Source organism: Callorhinchus milii, unplaced genomic scaffold, assembly GCF_018977255.1.
Source record: "Callorhinchus milii isolate IMCB2004 unplaced genomic scaffold, IMCB_Cmil_1.0 Scaffold3, whole genome shotgun sequence".
Taxonomy (NCBI): domain Eukaryota; kingdom Metazoa; phylum Chordata; class Chondrichthyes; order Chimaeriformes; family Callorhinchidae; genus Callorhinchus; species Callorhinchus milii.
The window spans coordinates 28574814-28592566 of NW_024704744.1; the positions used below are offsets into that span (position 1 = coordinate 28574814).

Here is a 17753-nt window from a genome sequence, read left to right on the forward strand (position 1 = left end):
ATCGCCTCATCATCCTGGGCGACTTCAACCTGCACTTCACCCCCTCCTGCTCCACCTCCTCGGACTTCTCCTCCCTCCACTCCTCGCTCAACCTCTCCCTCCACATCAACTCCGCCACTCACATTCACGGTCACCCACTCGATTTGGTGATCACCCGGGGCCTCAGTGTCTCGGATGTCACCATTACCGACAAGGCCGTCTCCGATCACCACTTCATCTCCTTCACCACCTCCACCCCCTCCCTACCTCCACCAGACCCACCACCATCTTCTACCGCCCCTGGAAGAAGTTACCCCCACAATCCCTAACCACTGCCTTGGAGTCCTCTGAACTCCTCTCCCTCTGGCCTTCATCCCTCACTGACCCCTCTTCTGCTCTCACCCTCCTCCACAACACCCTCTCCTCCACACTCGACACTCTTGCCTCCATCACCTCCCGTACTGTCTCTTACTCTCTCTCCTCCCCCTGGTTCACTACCCACCTCCGCTCACTGAAGAGCCAGGTGCGGGCCGCTGAACGCACCTGCTTCAAATCTGGCCTAACTGCAAATCTGGCTGGACCTCCTCAAAACCGCTCCACTGTAGCCTCGGCCAAGTTGATAATCCTGGAGGAGAAGAACAACCCCAGGCTTCTGTTCTCTACCATATCCCGACTCCTTCATCCCACCCGCCACCCCACGCAGGTCATCTCCTCCAATCTTCACTGCGAGAAGATGCTGGATTTCCTTGAATCCAAAATCAAGGGAATCCGCTCCGCGGTCACTGCCCAACTCCAACTTCTACCCACCCCCCACCCCTTCCCTCCCACACTCCGACTCCTACCCATCCTCCCCTTCACACCTTCGAACCCGTTTCCCCTCCCTCTGTCACCAACCTCATCCTGTCCTTGAAACCCACCACCTGCTCCCTGGACCCCATCCCCACTCCACTCCTTATCTCCCAGCTCCACCTCCTTGCCCCACTTCTCACAGACACCATTAACCTGTCCCTCTCCTCTGGCTCTGTTCCCCTCATTCCCCTCAAAGCTGCCACCATCACCCCCACACTGAAAAAACCCTCCCTTGATGCGTCGCAGCTATCAAGCTACCGACCCATCTCCGACCTCCCCTTCCTGTCCAAGGTTCCCGAAAGAGTCATCGCCTCCCAGCTACGCTCTTTCCTCTCCACCCATTCATTATTTGAAACCCTTCAGTCGGGTTTCTGTGCTGCCCATAGCACAGAAACCGCCCTGGTCAAGGTCACTAATGACATCTTGACCATCTGCGACCAGGGCTCCCTCTGCCTCCTCGTCCTCCTCGACCTATCAGCCGCATTCGATATGGTCGACCACTCTATCCTCCTCCACTGCTTGTCCTCCTACCTCAATCTTCAAGGCCCTGTCCTTGAGTGGTTTACAACAACAACAACAACAAGATTCCATTTATAAAGCGCCTTTCACGTCAGGAGGACGTCCCAAGGCCGCTGCACAGTTGGGTCATGACCCGAGCAGGGGGGAAATGGTCAGGGTGAGGGGAGGGAAGGGAGGGAGCGAGAAGGGGGAAGAGAGTCGAGAGGGGAGCTGAAGGCTCGGTCAAAGAGAAAGGTTTTGAGACCGGCCTTGAAGGAGGAAAGGGAGGAGCAAGGCGAAGGCACTGGGGGATAGAGTTCCAGAGCCTCAGGGCTGAGAGGCTGAAGGCCCGACCACCAATGGTAGGGCGATTGGGGCGGGGGACGTGGAGCAGACCGGAGCTGGAGGAACGGAGGGTACGGGCAGGTAGGTAGGGGATAGTAGGTTGGAGAGGTAGGAGGGAGCAAGGCCGTGAATAGCCTTGTAGGTGAGGATGAGGATCTTGAAATCAAACCTCTGGGGGATGGGGAGCCAGTGGAGGCGAGCGAGGGTGGGAGTAATGTGGTCGCGAAGCCTGGTGCGGGACAGTACACGAGCTGCAGAGTTCTGAATGACCTCCTGCGGTGTCCCTCAGGGCTCTGTCCTCGGTCCCCTCCTCTTCACACTCTATATGCTCCCCCTGTGGTGACATCATCCGCAGACATGGGGTTAACTTCCATATGTATGCGGATGACACCCAACTCTACCTTTCCTCCTCTACCCTCAACTCCACGACCACCGATGTCCTGACAGCCGCCTGTCCGACATCGAGTCCTGGACGAGAGACAACTTTCTTCAGCTCAACGTGCGAAAAACTGAGGCCCTCCTGATTGGCTCACGTCAGCGCCTCCGCACCTCAGGCGATGACAGCATCAGCATCCAAGGCTGCACTCTCCACCTCTCAAAGCCAGTCAGGAACCTCGGCGTTCTGTTCAACCCTGAGCTGTCCTTTCTCCCTCATATCCGTGCAACAACTGGCACTGCCTTCCACCTCCGGAACATCGCCAGACTACGGCACCAGCTCACCCCTCATGCTGCTGAAACACTGGTCCACGCCTTTATCACCTCAAGGCTGGACTATGGGAACTCTCTCCTCGCCGGCCTTCCCGGCACCTCCCTCCACAAGCTGCAGGTCATTCAGAACTCTGCAACTCGTGTACTGTCCCGCATCAGGCTTCGTGACCACATCACTCCCACCCTCGCTCGCCTCCACTGGCTCCCCATCCCCCAGAGGATCGAATTCAAGATCCTTATCCTCACCTACAAGGCCATTCATGGCCTTGCTCCCTCCTACCTCTCCGACTTGCTATCGCCCTACTTACCTGCCCGTACCCTCCATTCCTCTGGCTCCGGTCTGCTCCACACACCCCGCCCTACTATCGGTAGCCGGGCTTTCAGCCTCTCAGCCCCTAGGCTCTGGAACTCCATCCCCCATTGCCTTCACCTTGCCTTCCCTTTCCTCCTTCAAGGCCGGTCTCAAGACCTTTCTCTTTGTCCGAGCCTTCAGCTCCCCTCTCGACTCTCTACCCCCTCCTCGCTCCTTCCCTTCCCTCCCCTCATCCTGACCATTTCCCCCCTGCTCGGGTCCCGACCCAACTGTCCAGCGCCTTGGGACGTCCTCCCGACGTGAAAGCTGCTCTATAAATGCAATCATGTGGTTGTTGTAGAGCAGATTTAACACCATGTGACTGGCAGTAACCAAGAAATCAACGATCCAACATTTTTTATTGCTATAAATTAGTTTCAAAATTTATTTGGATGATATTATGGTAATGTAGGTAGGAACGTTTCCGTTACCCTATCTTACAATAATTTTTTGCTGTGATCCATCAAAAGTTGTTGATGAATGCAACTTTAATAATAATCTTTGCATTTGATGCTTTCAGTACTGAACAGTTGTATAACATTTGTGAAAAAATCAGTTAAATCAAATATCTTAAAGTAAAAACCTACGAATGAAATAAAAATCCAATTATTTTTAATTTTATGGATTTTGTATTTCCCCCCAAAATCAAAACATTTGGTCTGAATGCCCCCATGGTTGTATGAGAGAAGTTCTTTTACTATGGGCACTGCTGTTACTGTATCAAACCAAAACTAAATTACATATTTCCCTGCTGTTTGAATGTATTTTCAATGGAGGTTCTGTTGGGGTGCATCTGTTTCAAGGCACGCCGTTCTTAGAATACTGAAGCCACTTCAATGCACAAAGCAATTCATTCACATCTGAATGTCTAATGATATTTTAAGATTTATGTTGTTGATCCTAAGGAACCAACACACACTGAAATGAAGGCTTTAGAGCCACCCAGGAAGCATTTAGTTCAACTCTGTGTGCATTGAGAGAGACTTAAAAAGTCATCACTGCTTACTCTCCTCTTCCATAAAATATTGTGGTTTTTCAGAAATACTTTATAACTACTTTCATTCACTTTTGAAAATCATAGGAAAAATATGACTGAAATTTTCATTAAAATTTCCTACAGTATGGAAAACAAGATGTGTCTGATATTTGAATCTTCTGAATGACAATACAACATACATTGATATTGTATGTTTCATGTCAGGAAGACATCTTAAAATGCTTGACAATGTGGCAATAAGCAAATCTGTAACAAAAAATATGCTGAAGTTATTGGGTTTGAAGAAGAAAATAATTTTAATGAAAACAGACAGTAGTAGAAAGCTTTGACTCTAGTAGGAAGTGCCTCTTGCTCCATTATTCCATAAAAATCTCAGGTAAATTACAAAATGATAGTTTAATGCTGATCAGAAAGATAGAATTGATCAAATTGTCCAAAAGACCAGAGATTAAATGTATTGGAATTGATACACTGTAAGAGGTACAGATCTCAGAAGAGTTTAAGGTTATATATAGAAAATAGTTCACCAGATCTGACATATCTTGTACATGGTCCCAATCCACCAAGATTGGAGAGTTTGGAATCAAAACCTTCAGAATTGAATTTTATTTTGGCAAACTGCTCAGTTTCTTGACTGGTTATAGGGCAGGATTCTTGGAGACCTGGGAGCAGGTTTCTTTGGCCTGGGTTTTACAAATATTAATTTTATAAATTAAATAATATTGAGGATATTTATTGTTCGATGTAGTGTGCCAGATGTATGATGATCATATGAAGAAACTGAGCAGTTTGATTTCAGTTCTGAAAGCAATCTCTGCAGTCTACAGCAACTCTATACAATGCCTGTTGCAGCTAGCTTCCTGTCGTCATTGATATTTACCAACTTGACTGACACTGCTTTGAGTTGAATGAGAACCATCTGGAGGGAACTAGTGACGCTGTTGCAGTTTGAGCCCAGCTGGGAAACAGGAGTTTCATAAAAGCTGAATCCGTTGTTTGTGAAACTGGCAGTTATTGATGTGGATATAGCTGACCTTGAATATTCCTGAGACTTTCTTCTTCCTCCCCCACTCATTCCTTTTGCTTTGAAGGGAAGCATTAGTTGCTTTAAAATGGCATTGATGGTTTTTTATTTAGTCTGATCATACTGTGGTGCAGCCGTTGTCTGCTGGACATGCTTTTACCTTGGTAAATGATGCTATGAGAATGTTGATGTTAATTGTACAGCTGAATATTGTCTGCAGTTACACTTTGAGTATCGCAGCACAAAAATGGTCAAATAATAGCATTTCGTTCTAACGGTGGCTTCTAATTAAAAGTTTATTTTCATTCCCCAATAATTTTCCCTTGTCTTCTCTTGAAAGTGCTAACTTTTATTCAGTGCAGTAACATTCAGTGGCCATTCAACCATGCGAGCATCACAGGTAAGTTTAATTCTGTTTTCAGCTGTTGCCCACACACAAGGGTAACTGGAGTCAGGAATTTGAAGTAAGAACTCTAACCTAATATTTCAATACCCCTCTTGCCATGGTTCCTAACTCGGCACACAAAAATTGGGAAGTAAGTGTATCGAGAGGTAAAATAATTAACAGGTAGAGGAACGGTGGGGAAATAGAATTAAAAGATCTACAATTCGGTGACAATCTGGCACATTTGGCAGTACTTTTGCCTCTGAGTCAGAAGATGTGGGTTCATACCCCACATCAGAACTTTGAACTTGGATAGCCTGGGTTGAGACTCCAATGCATTGCTGGAGTGTATTGCATTTTTGGAGTTGCCATTTTTTGGATGATATGGTAAACTGAGGACCAGTCTGCCTGTTTAGGTGGATGAAAAAAATCCCAATTCACAATTTGAAAAGAGTAAGGAATTTATTCCAGTTTTTGAAGTAAATCTTGTGAAACAAATGGATCCACTCCCCCCAACATGAAAGGCGCATTAATATTTATGAAACTGGTGGAACAGACTCAGTGGTCTGAATGACCTTATTCTGTTCCCTCTAATGTAATAATAATCCTTGTATTTGATATAATACCTTATCCCATAGTTGACATTTTAAAGAGGTCTCAAAATTGATATACAAATTGAAATTAAAATATGTTTTTAATGGTGATTTGCTGTAGAACAAAGTTGCCTAATTTTGAGGCAAGTTGCAGTCAAACCCCTGAAACCCTGTTGAAACTTGGCTCTGAGCAAAGCTTTGGGAGCTCTTTCATGGCATATCCAGGATTTGTTAATTGGAAATCCTTTTGCAAATGTTGTAAATTAAAACCCAGTGTTTCTTTGAATGAAGTGAACCTATAGTAAAGATGTATTTGCCACTAAAGTCAATGTGTTTCCCCCCTTAAATCTGAGCAAAATACTGATGTAAAATCACTTATGTGATCACAAGAAACGTTTGGATGAAAAAGGGCCAAAAGGGATTTGGTCTCATCCTTCCATAATACCCGCCCTCCCAGCACAGCAGAAAGATATGTTTAAATCCGTCAAATGTCCTGGCCCCAATCACCTTCCTGGTAACTTATTCCAGTCATTAGTCACCCTCTGGAAAACGAAATACTTCCTGGTGTCTGTCCTGAAATTGCCTTTTGCAACCCTAACCCTGTGTCTTCCTGTTCTGTTGTCTTTGTGCATCTGAAAGAATTGTTCAGGGTTTTGACTTCACTAAATAGATCAATGGTATTATGTGAGTGTGCTGCTCTAATTTGATCATGAGAGAGATAGCGGTTTTAGTGTGTGATTGTAAAATGATTTATACAAGTGTGTTGGTTGAAATGAAAAAGGTGTTTGGCAACACCTGATGTCTTGCTGTTCAGCAGCAAACCGAAACCTTAATCCATTGTTCAGTCAAAAAGATAAAAGCATATTAAGAGCTTTTTTTAACTTGTATTGCTGGCAGTCCTTCCCTGGCTGCGGTCAGCAGGTTTTGCGCCTAGTTTTTTTTTAAAAAATCCATGTCAGGGAGCCAAGTTTGGATTGGAGCATTGTGAGTTTTCAGTGTCATTTCCTGTTTCGGTCCCTGAACAGTCTTTCATTTCTGACACACATTTACCATTTGGCTGGGGCAAAGCAGCCACTTTGTGCTCTCCTATCGTGTTCCTCCTCCTGGCTGCCCTGCGGGACTGAAAACGATCTGAGAAAGGTAAAAAAAAATCAATTACAGAGACCTGTCTCAGGCATGCTAACTACTCAAGCCTGCTAAGGATCTTGCTTTGTTTGATAAGAGTCCGCTCGTTCACATTCTAATTCTGTCAGCACCCGCAGATATCTGAGGGAGAGGAAATACAACCACCTTCCTCCTCTGATTGAACTGTTTCCTACTGAATGCTTTAACTTGACTTAGCTGGTCTGTGTGCAGCTGAAGTCATTCTGGAGGTGGGCTGTTCCTTGTGGCTGTGGCAGTGCACATAGGGCGCCTGGCTCTTTAACACAGATGCTGTTGTGCTTAAATGGGAAAGCAGATGTTCTTCACTTCCTGCACACTTGCAACAAGCCGCTGCTTTGTGTGCTATCCTGTCACTCCTGTCATTAAGTAGTAAGGGAGGGAAACTGGATTCACTATTGAATTTTAGCTTTGGAATTCAGACTGAAAAAACAATCTGTGTAACTCTAACTGCCTATAGAAGAGATTGCAAGGAATACAATTCCACCTATTCGCTGAGTCTGACTTCTATCGCACCCGCCTAAAAAACAACAGGAAAGAGGCAATTGTATTGGTTCGTCAATTCATCTGATTCTTTGACAGCCGCTGGTAAGGCTCAGAGTTTGTGTTACTGTGCCTAATTATCTCTTATGTTGTTTTACTCTGCCTCATTTTACAGCAGAGCTCTTGAGTTCTTTGAGGCAGAAAAGTGTGTGTGTGTGAGGGGGGCGGGCGTTGCTGCTAATGTTTTCGCCCTACCTCTCTTGGAGGTATGTCACTAATTTAAGATGCTTATTCTTCTGTGAAAAGGCATTACTGGTTTGAAGCACATTAGAATTATGTGCTAGCTTGTAGTGTGCATGGTTTGCTGCTTGGCTCACTTGTCTGCTGTGGTTAGCAGTTTGCCTTATTCTAGCTGCGTCTAGACCAGTTTGTACAGTGCTTATTCATAGCTATTCATTCTGGAATAGTTCACAGAGGTTTTGTTCTGCACTTTTTATCTGCAGCCATCGAAAAGCACTAGGAACAATACATTTAGGTTTTTCACTGCTGCTCAGCTTGTTCACTCATAGGAATAATGGCTGTTCTAAATCTTACAGGACATCTAATAATAATAATACTTGCATCAAAACGTATCTCTCTGACTGTGCTTTTGGTCATTGTTCCCCTCCCCACCTCTTTTGGCTCCTATCGCTGTTCAGGGGCCCATCCAGTACTATAAATGCACTTTGGAACATGTGAAAGGTATTATATAATTTGTATTGAGATAAAGCGAGAAGTGGCTCAAATCCTGAGCTTTCAAAGCCTGTAGATTTTAGGAGGAAGGGAACGCTAAGCGGTTCCACTGTATTGAGACCTTGGAAACAATTAATTGGTGCAGCAGATATTTAAGTACTTACTACAACACCAACAACTTACACTTATATAGCGCCCTCCAAGCAGGGTAGCTTCTCAGAGTGCTTAACAGTGGCGGAGCCTGACTCCGAGCCGTGGGGTTTGGCCATATGACTGTACTTTGTCAAAATGGTTGTTGATCGATTGTATTGAAAATTTAAATTGAACAAAATTATAAATAACAAAGTCAATTATTTGAAACAAAGACAGAAGTCGCTGGGAACACTCAGCAAGTCAGGCAGCATCTATTGGCGAAAGGAACGTGTGTCAGGGTTTCGAGTCCATGACCTTTTGTCAGAACGTCACTTTTCCACTCATCTAATGGCTGGTTCAGAATGTTAGGAGAGGATTAGAGGAAGGCAGCTGTATGTGGTTGAGTACTACATCTCACACCTGTATCGTATTTCTGAAGGGCATTTTGTTTGCGTGTCTTTGGTAACTTTTGGGCATTCGTTGACAAAATTCCTCCAAGGGAACTGGAGATGAACTTGGCCAAAAAACCTGCTCTGAGATGTCAACATTATTGATCTGTTCATTTGTTTTCCAACGTGGAAACTTTAAACCCTTCATTGTCTATTCTTTCACATCTCTTGTGTTGATACATGTCAAGCGAATGATGTTTACAAAATGATCCTTCTGAGCTTCATCAGTGTAAATGCACTAATAAATGAAAAGTTACCAGCAAAAAATGGGTGATTTCAGGAAAAGCAATAGCACATCAAGCCCTGGAATCCCAGCAGAGTGGACAGCTACTTATCTGCTAGAATGTGCAGTTGACCAAAAATTATAAGGTTGCAAATTTTGTGGCGAGTGACTCAAATCTATTAAAAATTTCAACACAAAATAATTTACTCATACATAAAATCCACTGCCAAGTGGTTGACCTCTGAGCTGTCTTTTAGTGCAGAAAACTACTTTCTAACGTTGTTTATTGCTGATTTTTAATGCATGTCAGTTGAATGGATTCAGCTGGTTCTCTGGAGTTGTGCTATGCAGTAATGTATTCAGCTGCTACTCCCCTGACGACTGCAACTCATCCCTCTAACCCTCCATCTTGCCCCCTCTCTATTTGTCTTTAAATCCCATCTTAAAATGTACCTCTTCGAAGCGCCTATTGTCATCTCCCCTCCCCGCTCCCCCTCTCTATTCTCCCTTGCTTGTCTACCAACCTTGCCTTGTTAAATGCTCCAAGGCATTAACCTGCATGAAGGGCATATATAATTACAAGCTTTTGTTGTCTTGTGTGTATTTATTGTAATTTGTTGTGCAGTTATGTGAGATTGCCATACTGCAATCATTTTGTGCATCTGTGAAACTGAATTCTTTTAGGGTTTCTGTAATGTGGTATGGATAGTGAAGATCCTGTTCCTTATTTCATAATGGGGTCTAAGTTACGATATTTACAAAACATTGGTTTAAATGAAACTTCTGGTGTGTGAAACTTGTGGCTTGTGAATCTCGAATCCTGAGTCAAAAAGGACAAGTGAGCAAAACTCTGACATGAAACAGGTTTAGCTATTTCACTCGCCAGCCTTTTTTCCGATTTGACATTTGTGATTTTCAGAAAGTGAATTTTGTAATTAATGAATATTGGAAATTTGACCCCATTGTTAAAATGTCTGTATAGTTTTAAAAATGATATGTTACCCATTTTTATCCTCTCTCCTGAAGACAGTGATTCATTTTGGGATACAGATCACTGTCTGGGTACTTCATCCAAGGGCTTATTCTTCATGTGTGGGCCATTGTTATTATTGCCAGGCAGTGTAATGGGGTCCTTCCATGTCACCCATGTTAGCACAAGAGCAAGATGGAATGATTTGATTCAATATTATTTTATACCGTCAGCTGAACTCGTGACTCTTCACGCAATGGACACATTCCACCAAGGGTCCTGGAGTGGTGATGAGGAGTAGGAGACCAAACTTACACTTTACATGTCTGAACCAACGCTGCTTAGGCAGCATCAGTTGCCCTACTGATGTCCTTTTGAACTTAACTAATGCAGCACAGTTGAGGGACCCTTCTTAGGACCTTCATGATTTGTTTGGCTAAACTTTGCTCCGGGCACTTGGCTATTGAGCTATCAGGGAAACTTAGTTACAATAGAATTTGATGACTATAATTGCACTGACCAAATGCTAAATACAGTGCAGCCGTGTTATCATGCGCTTCGTTATAATAATAATCCTTGCATTGGATAACGTAGTGTGAATTTGGTTAAAAGACACCCATAACGTGGACCCCATTCCTTAATTGTGCATGCAGTCGGCTCACTCACTTTCTGTGCACTGGACAGTTCTTGTGCTAAAATGTCTGCCTTCTGTGTCAGCCTGGCCCAGTTGGTTATACTCTTGCTTCTGAGTCAGAATGTTGTCGGTTCAAACCCCATGTCAGGATTTGGAACTCATATAATCTAAGATAACACTTGTGTGCAGTGCTGGAGGTATGATGGAGGTACTGTCCTGCAGGATACAACCAAGGTCCTGTCTGCCTGTTGAGATGAATGTTAAAGATGCCATGGCATTATTTGAGAAGAGAAGGGAGTTTCTCTCGGTTTCCTAGCCAGCAATCTGCCAAAATAATTTTTTTTCATTCACTTTGTGGATGTTTGTGGGTCATTGCTATGTGCAAATTGGCTACCACATTTACCCACATAATACAAAGTCTATACTTTAAAATATAAACCTGTGAGGGGCATTGAGATGTCCTCCTGACATGAAAGGAGCTATGCAAAATGTAAGGAGTATTATTACCCTTGTATTATTAGTTTGCCCAATGATGTTAATTCCTGTCGCTGGACATTACACATAACATTATATTGATGGCAACGACCTTGAAGATGGCCTTTTTGTTAGTTCAGGAACTAGCTGGGGTTCAGGGAATGAGTTTATCAGTTACATCCATGTGCAGTGAAAACGGCACTTACTCTTCATTCTAGGTTAGGAAAGAATTTTATGGATCCCAGCCACCGCATTATAACAAGGCTCCACTGGATATATTAGATGTCCAACTGGAAGTACTGCAGTAATTCATTTCTTTGAGATTACGTTGCTGTGTTTAGTTAAGATATCAGCAATTTATGAAGCAGATGCCCAATGCGTATCGGAGGGAAAGATTTATTTAAATGTAATCAAAGATGAAATGCCCCATTGTGGGTTCATTATTCGGGGGTCCAGGACAGTTGTCACTGTCAGTTAATGCCAGTAGATCAGCAGAGAGGTAAAGATTAATGTGATTAGATGCTTGTACAATTCCCCCATGTGGTGACCAGAGCATTCTGCTTGCCTAACTCCAGAATAAAGAAAACTTGTAACAATTATCAGATTCAACCAAAACCTAGTACGATCAGTTCATTTTAAAAGCTTTAGTTTATCGTCACCCATCGTGGAACAAGAGGGAGACTGCTTTAACTTGAGATAATTTTAAATCATCGAACCAAACGTGGGAATGCTCACAGCGAAAGTTCAGAGGAGTATTGAAGTATTTCTGACTTTAAAGGGAAGAGATGAACTGAACCCTGATAATATGGTTACCCCTGGTCAAAAAATGAGGAATCTGTTCTGTAGAGCTTCAACAGACAATCCAGGTTCAATTAACATTCAGGATGGAATAGGGAATCTGTAAACTCAAAAGGAATTAGATAGCTCTTTGGCAAATAATTTGACTGAGGCATCTGAGAGAAACTTTTAACATAGGATATTTTTTATATTTTGGGACTGGCCAAAACTGGCCAGTTTTGTGTACTTTCCTACATTCCTATCTAATTCCAAAAACACATTCTCATTAGTTTTGTAGTCAGTTTCACTCCACTGGCACAAAACCCCCTGTGTACAAACCTGGGTTGAACCCTCCTAAAACATTCAGATTTTACATGCTAAAGCCAGTGTGAGTATTGTTACTGAGGTCAGACAGAGTGACAGATCTAATTTAAAGTGAAGTTTCCTCGTGTTAATATTAGCTTCTGTAGCAAATATTACCTTGAATATAACTCTGGAGATTGAAAACAATCTCCGTGCTTGGATCAGGGGAATGTAAGTGATGAAGTGAATAAGGAACAGTGGGGAATCGGTGACTAGTGCTGATAAGAATTACAAACTAGCACAGAGTTACAGCAAATTAATACTTGCAGAAGCATAAGCAGACTAAATAGTGGTTCTCAAAAACTGGTAAATTTATGGCACTGCAAGTTCATAATAGGAACAGTGCTGAGAGCTGAAAATGTATATTCTAACAGAATAAATCTTTCCTGTGAAGATGCCTAAATATATTGACCTTTTTAAAAAAAAATCAATGTATTTTACATTGAAAGTTGAAAGTCAAGGAGAAAGGCAGCGAAAGGAAGTAAAAAGATTTGCCAAGATCTAATAAACTGGGAGAACAGACAGAGTTTTGCTAAGGTAAAAAGGGAGCAACTGGTCAGTGAGTCTGTTATCAGAGGGCATAAATGTAAGAGCATTTATACTTAGACCAAAAAATAACTCTGAGAAGTCCAGGAGAACAAGTTTTACAGAGAGTGTTATTAGGACATGGCGCTCTGTCACAAAATGTGGTTAAAGAAAAATCCATAATAGGTTTTAAAAGGGAATTAGATAAATATTTGATAAAATATATTTTAAAAATGGAGAAAGGGGGAGGAGTGGTGCTATATTGATTCCCTTTGTGAGAGCTGCCACATACATGATGGAATCAATGGAATATTTCTGTGCTGTAAAATTCTATGATTCTATAATAATGTATCAAAATATATCTTTCCACTTACTCTGAGAAAAATAGAGGCTGAAATGTGTTGGTATGAATCCTTTTGCCTCCAAAACCTTAAAACTAAATTGCTCCTGCCTTTGAACCCTGCTTTCAATCCACCTTGCTTCAAGTTTGGGTATTGTATCTTTCATTACTATCAAATGACTATGTGCTGACACTCGGTCCATGCACGGCTGTGTATTGTACGCTGTCAAATCCCAGGATTGTTTGACTAGTTTGTTATAGATGGGGCTTGGGCTATGAATGGAAGACTCAGTATTTGCTTTTGGATTTGTAAACACTAGATTTTACAGTGAGTCAATTAGTCGGGTAGCAATTGGCACATGTTAGTTCAACCTGTATTTCATTTTAGTGCCAATTTGTCCTTGTCTGGACAGATTAGTTATAATAGTCGGATTAGTTATATATTTCTATAGTTATTTTAATCATGCCTTATGCCTTATGAATATATGAAATCTATTTCCATTTGGATTTCCAGTGAACACTTTAATATTTCCATGTGAGAATTTGTAGTGGATTTTTAGTACTGATGTGGTGAGCAAATGATTGTTTTCTGCAAGTTCATAGATTATGATAAGTACTATCATGAGATAGTGTATAAGAGCACGTTTCCTGTAGGACCAATGTTCGAAAGAAAAAAACTTGCTTGGATAAATATTTGAAGCGGATACAAAGCTTAGAGGGAAAGAACACAGACTTGGGATTTGAGCGGTAAACTTTAGTGGAGGAGTTAGCATCAACTGAGGCTCAAAGACCAAAACTGCCTCCTCCTATGTTGAAATTATTTTCTTGCAGTAACAGCATTTTGATGATCCCCTGTTCAGGATATCATATACTGAACACAGTAAATCTTTCTCTGATAACCTTGAATTAGCTCACATCCCAGAGGGGAAAAAGAACAGAATAAATCCAGAGAAAAACGTTGCAATTTAAAATTAGAAGGGTTATAAATTAAGGAGCTCCATCAGTATACTACTGTGCTGTTTGTTATTAGCTATTATGTGTATCATAAATCATATTTAAAATTGAATAGAGACTATTATCAGATGAGGGATGGAAAAAAGGTAGAATTATGATATCTACATTGCATGCCATTTCCCTGTTATTTTCTACGAAATAAACCCAATTTCACTAAGTGTGATTTACAAGCTGTAGTTTGAATCATATGATGCAGAGACTAGATTCTTAATCCATGAAATGGCACTACTCTACGTTCAGATCAGCTTTCTTCCTGAACACTAATCCTATTTCAGTAAAATGGTATGAAACTGGTATTGCTTTATTCAGGATTAAATATAATTGATAAGTACTGTAAAATACTTGGGTCATACCCCACAATGTGAAAAGCACTGCATAAATGTAAACACGTTATTGTGTAAAATCTAGTGTCCACATCTTAATATGTGGATGTTTTAAGATCCAAGCAACATGGGATGTCCAATTTACACACTGGCCTGGGTTGACACACTGATAAAGTGCCACTCACTGGAAATTACAGTAGAATTTTCTGACAAGTATGCACAAGAACTAGGAATTTTATCGACCAATCTCTGACGCAATGATCTTATTGATAATTTTAATTTACTTGCAAAAATTATCCACAGCCATTGAGCACCTTTTATATAGGATCCATGTTTGTAAGAAATAACTTGTTTGGAGGTAACAGTAGGCAAGGTTGAAAAAGAAGGTCTTTGGGGGTGATCTGAAGATAGGGAAGGAGGAGGCAAAGTGGAAGGATTGAGGAAGAGAGTTCCATAGTTGGAGGACAAAGTGGCTGAAGGCACAGCTGCCAATGGTGGAGGGGACGGGGTACATAAAGGAGGCCAGAACAAACTGAGCGGAGCCAACAGGACGTGGAGTGGATCCACTATCCGAAGATGAAAGGTAGGTGAAGGGCCACAAGTGGAAAAGGGTCCACCACCCTAAGTGAATTTCACTGATCCTGGCCATGATGTTATGACTTCAGGTTGAGAATATTGATGCCATATTCCCAAAGTTAGCATAACACAGCAGTGAGAAATGAGCACTGCGAAAATAGAGACTAAATTGCTACATGAAAATACATTGAATATGTCCTTTTGATAGAAAAACATTCTTTAGAACATTTCATTGGCTTAATTTTAAAAAGGGTTAATTTTTTTTGTATAATTCTTCAGTAAAAATAGTAGAATCGTGGAGTCCTGTAGCTCAGTGGTTAGAGCACTCGCTTTGCTTTGCAAGTGAGAGACCTGAGTTCAATTCCAGGCAGGGCGAAACCTTGGGCAAGTTTCCTTACTCCACACGCCTAATAATAATCCCTCCAAAACCAAAAACAATAATTAAATTGGTCATTTTCAATCTACGACTGTTTGTGGGACATTGCTGTGCGCAATTGGCTGCCGCGTTCGCCCACAAATATACAGTCAATTCACTTTACAGTGTGTTCTGTGAAGCGCTTTGGGACGTCCTCCTGACGTGAAAAGCGCTATATCAAATGCAAGGATTATTATTATTATTAAGCATTGGGAACATTATATTTGACATGAAAAGCTCTGTATGAATGCAAGTTATTATTCTACACTATCCCTGCGTTTGTGTTTACTGACAGATTGGAGGAATTCTGCTATTGACTGTCTCCATCAGTGCAAATACAGGTTGAAAACTGAAACAAGGAGTGCAGACACCGACTGGGCAGACAGTCAGACTCTTCTTTGCAATGCTAGTTCAGTAATTTCTGATTCAATAATAGTTGCTGTTACATAGTCTTTACAATAAAAACATTAACCAGCATTAAATAAAAATAAATAGAACTCCAGTGAAACACTGCTTTCTTTCTGTCTGGTTGTCATTTTGGCAGTATTTTCCTCCAGCCCAGCCACATTTTGCTTCTCATATCCACTAATGAGTTTATTAACTGCTTATTGTATGTCTGTTAAATGCTTCATAGTGCATTTTCCTGGTTGGCTGCTTAAGGATTGGTAAACTTGCGGCAGCACAGTGCCGACTCAGACCAACATTACCATTTGTGCTCAGAAATCCAGCCATTTGATACCCTGTTTTAATTCTAAAGCATTTAAGGAACCAACATAAGGAAATTATCCCCTTTGGAGAGTAGGGAGTGTAATTTTCCAGCATTAGCTCTGATTCACATGTCGAGTTAACCCTTTCGGGAGTACCATAGTATTCATAGATGACAATAAAAAAATGAGTTTTCTCCAAATACTTCTTGAGAAAAAACATCAGACAGGCCTAAGATTTCTCATAGTGTCAGCCTTAAGTGATTGAATTAAAATTTAAAGTTGTGCACAATGTCGGAAAATTCTTGCATTTAAATTCTGCAAAGTCTTAAATTTGAACACCACAGGCTTAAAGCTAAAACCATAAAAAATGTCTGGTCTCAGATCCTGTACATCTGGAACATAAGTAGACAATGTTAATAATAATAATCCTTACATTTGACATAGCACCTTATCACATTGTTGATCTCAAAGTGCTTCACAGTATATACTGTAAAGTGATGTGACTGTGTATTTTGTGGGTGACACAGCAGCCAATTTGCACACAACAATGTCCCACAAACAGCCATCAAATTTTATTCGGTGGATTATTAGCCAGGACACTGGGACAAACTCTCTTTGCTTTTCGAATAATGCCATTAAATCTTTAACATCCACTTGGACAGACAGTCACAGACTGTTTAATTGAAGGACAGCATCTTGGACAATGTAGCACATCCCCAGCACTGCATTGGAGTGGGTCAGAATAGACTATGAGTTCCAAGACCCCACATGGGGCTTGAACCCAGAAACTTCTGATTCAGAAGCGAGAGTGCGACCTACTGAGCCAGGCTGACACATGAGACTGATATGTTGGGAATAAATTCCATGTCATTGCCATTTTGTGAATATGAATGAAAACAATAGGTTAATGATTTGACTGTGACCCTTTAGTAAAATCCCAAGAGTGCTGATGAAGGGTCAACACCCCAAAATGTTAACCTTTCTCTCTCACATGTGTTTTAACCTGATTATTATTCCATTATTATATTTCTGGTACTGTTTCAGATCTCTTGAGATAAGTTTCTAGAAATGCTGCATTTTCTGCTTCTCAATATTCAGCACCAAGTGAATGACAAAGAAAGGCCTGTGGTGGATAAAGTCTGATTAAAAACCATCTGTCTTTTTGAAAGCTGCAAAGGAAATGAAATGCTTAAAAGGCTATTTCCCATTCTGATTTAAATGGTTTCTTAAATTTCAAAGAGGAATAATTCAAAACAAAACCAACAACTACTGCTTTCTTGCACATGATGTGCCCGCTTACATCTCAGTTAAACTTCCCAGAATACATAATATAGCCCGAGGCTAAATATAGTGAAGCCTGGGAATTTACTCCGGCTTCCGGCTTCTAAGGAAACCCCCATGGTAATAGCTAACACATGGTTCAAATCAGCAGTAGCAACTGTAGTATTCCTATAGGCAAGAGGTAATGACTTAAACAGAAACACACCATTTCTAGCTGTCGTCACACATGAATACAAATTTATAATACAGAATAATTGAAATGATGTGTGTGTTCCTAGCTCTGTGTGTGTGTGTGTATATGCCCGTGCTTGCGCACACATCTTTGTGTGCATGTATATCTGGTGAGTTTGTGTGCCTGTAGTGTGTGTACATGTACCACCTGCTCCCTTGACCCCATCCCCACTCCACTCCTTATCTCCCAGCTCCACTTTCTTGCCCCACATA

At 41.8% G+C, this 17753-nt stretch overlaps 1 protein-coding gene across 3 annotated transcripts in view; it reads left to right on the plus strand.

Annotated features, from left to right (window-relative positions):
* The window catches only part of LOC103185001 (protein eva-1 homolog A), a 162178-nt gene that overhangs the window by 127978 nt on the left and 16447 nt on the right, over window positions 1–17753 (plus strand). Inside the window, exon 1 of one of the 3 annotated variants that reach the window (XM_007903310.2) lies at window positions 7432–7479. The exons of the other annotated variants lie outside the window; for them this stretch is intronic. The gene's annotated coding sequence lies outside the window, so the exon portion shown is untranslated. Of the gene's footprint in view, window positions 1–7431; window positions 7480–17753 lie in introns of those variants that run through there. 3 annotated transcript variants of the gene reach the window in all.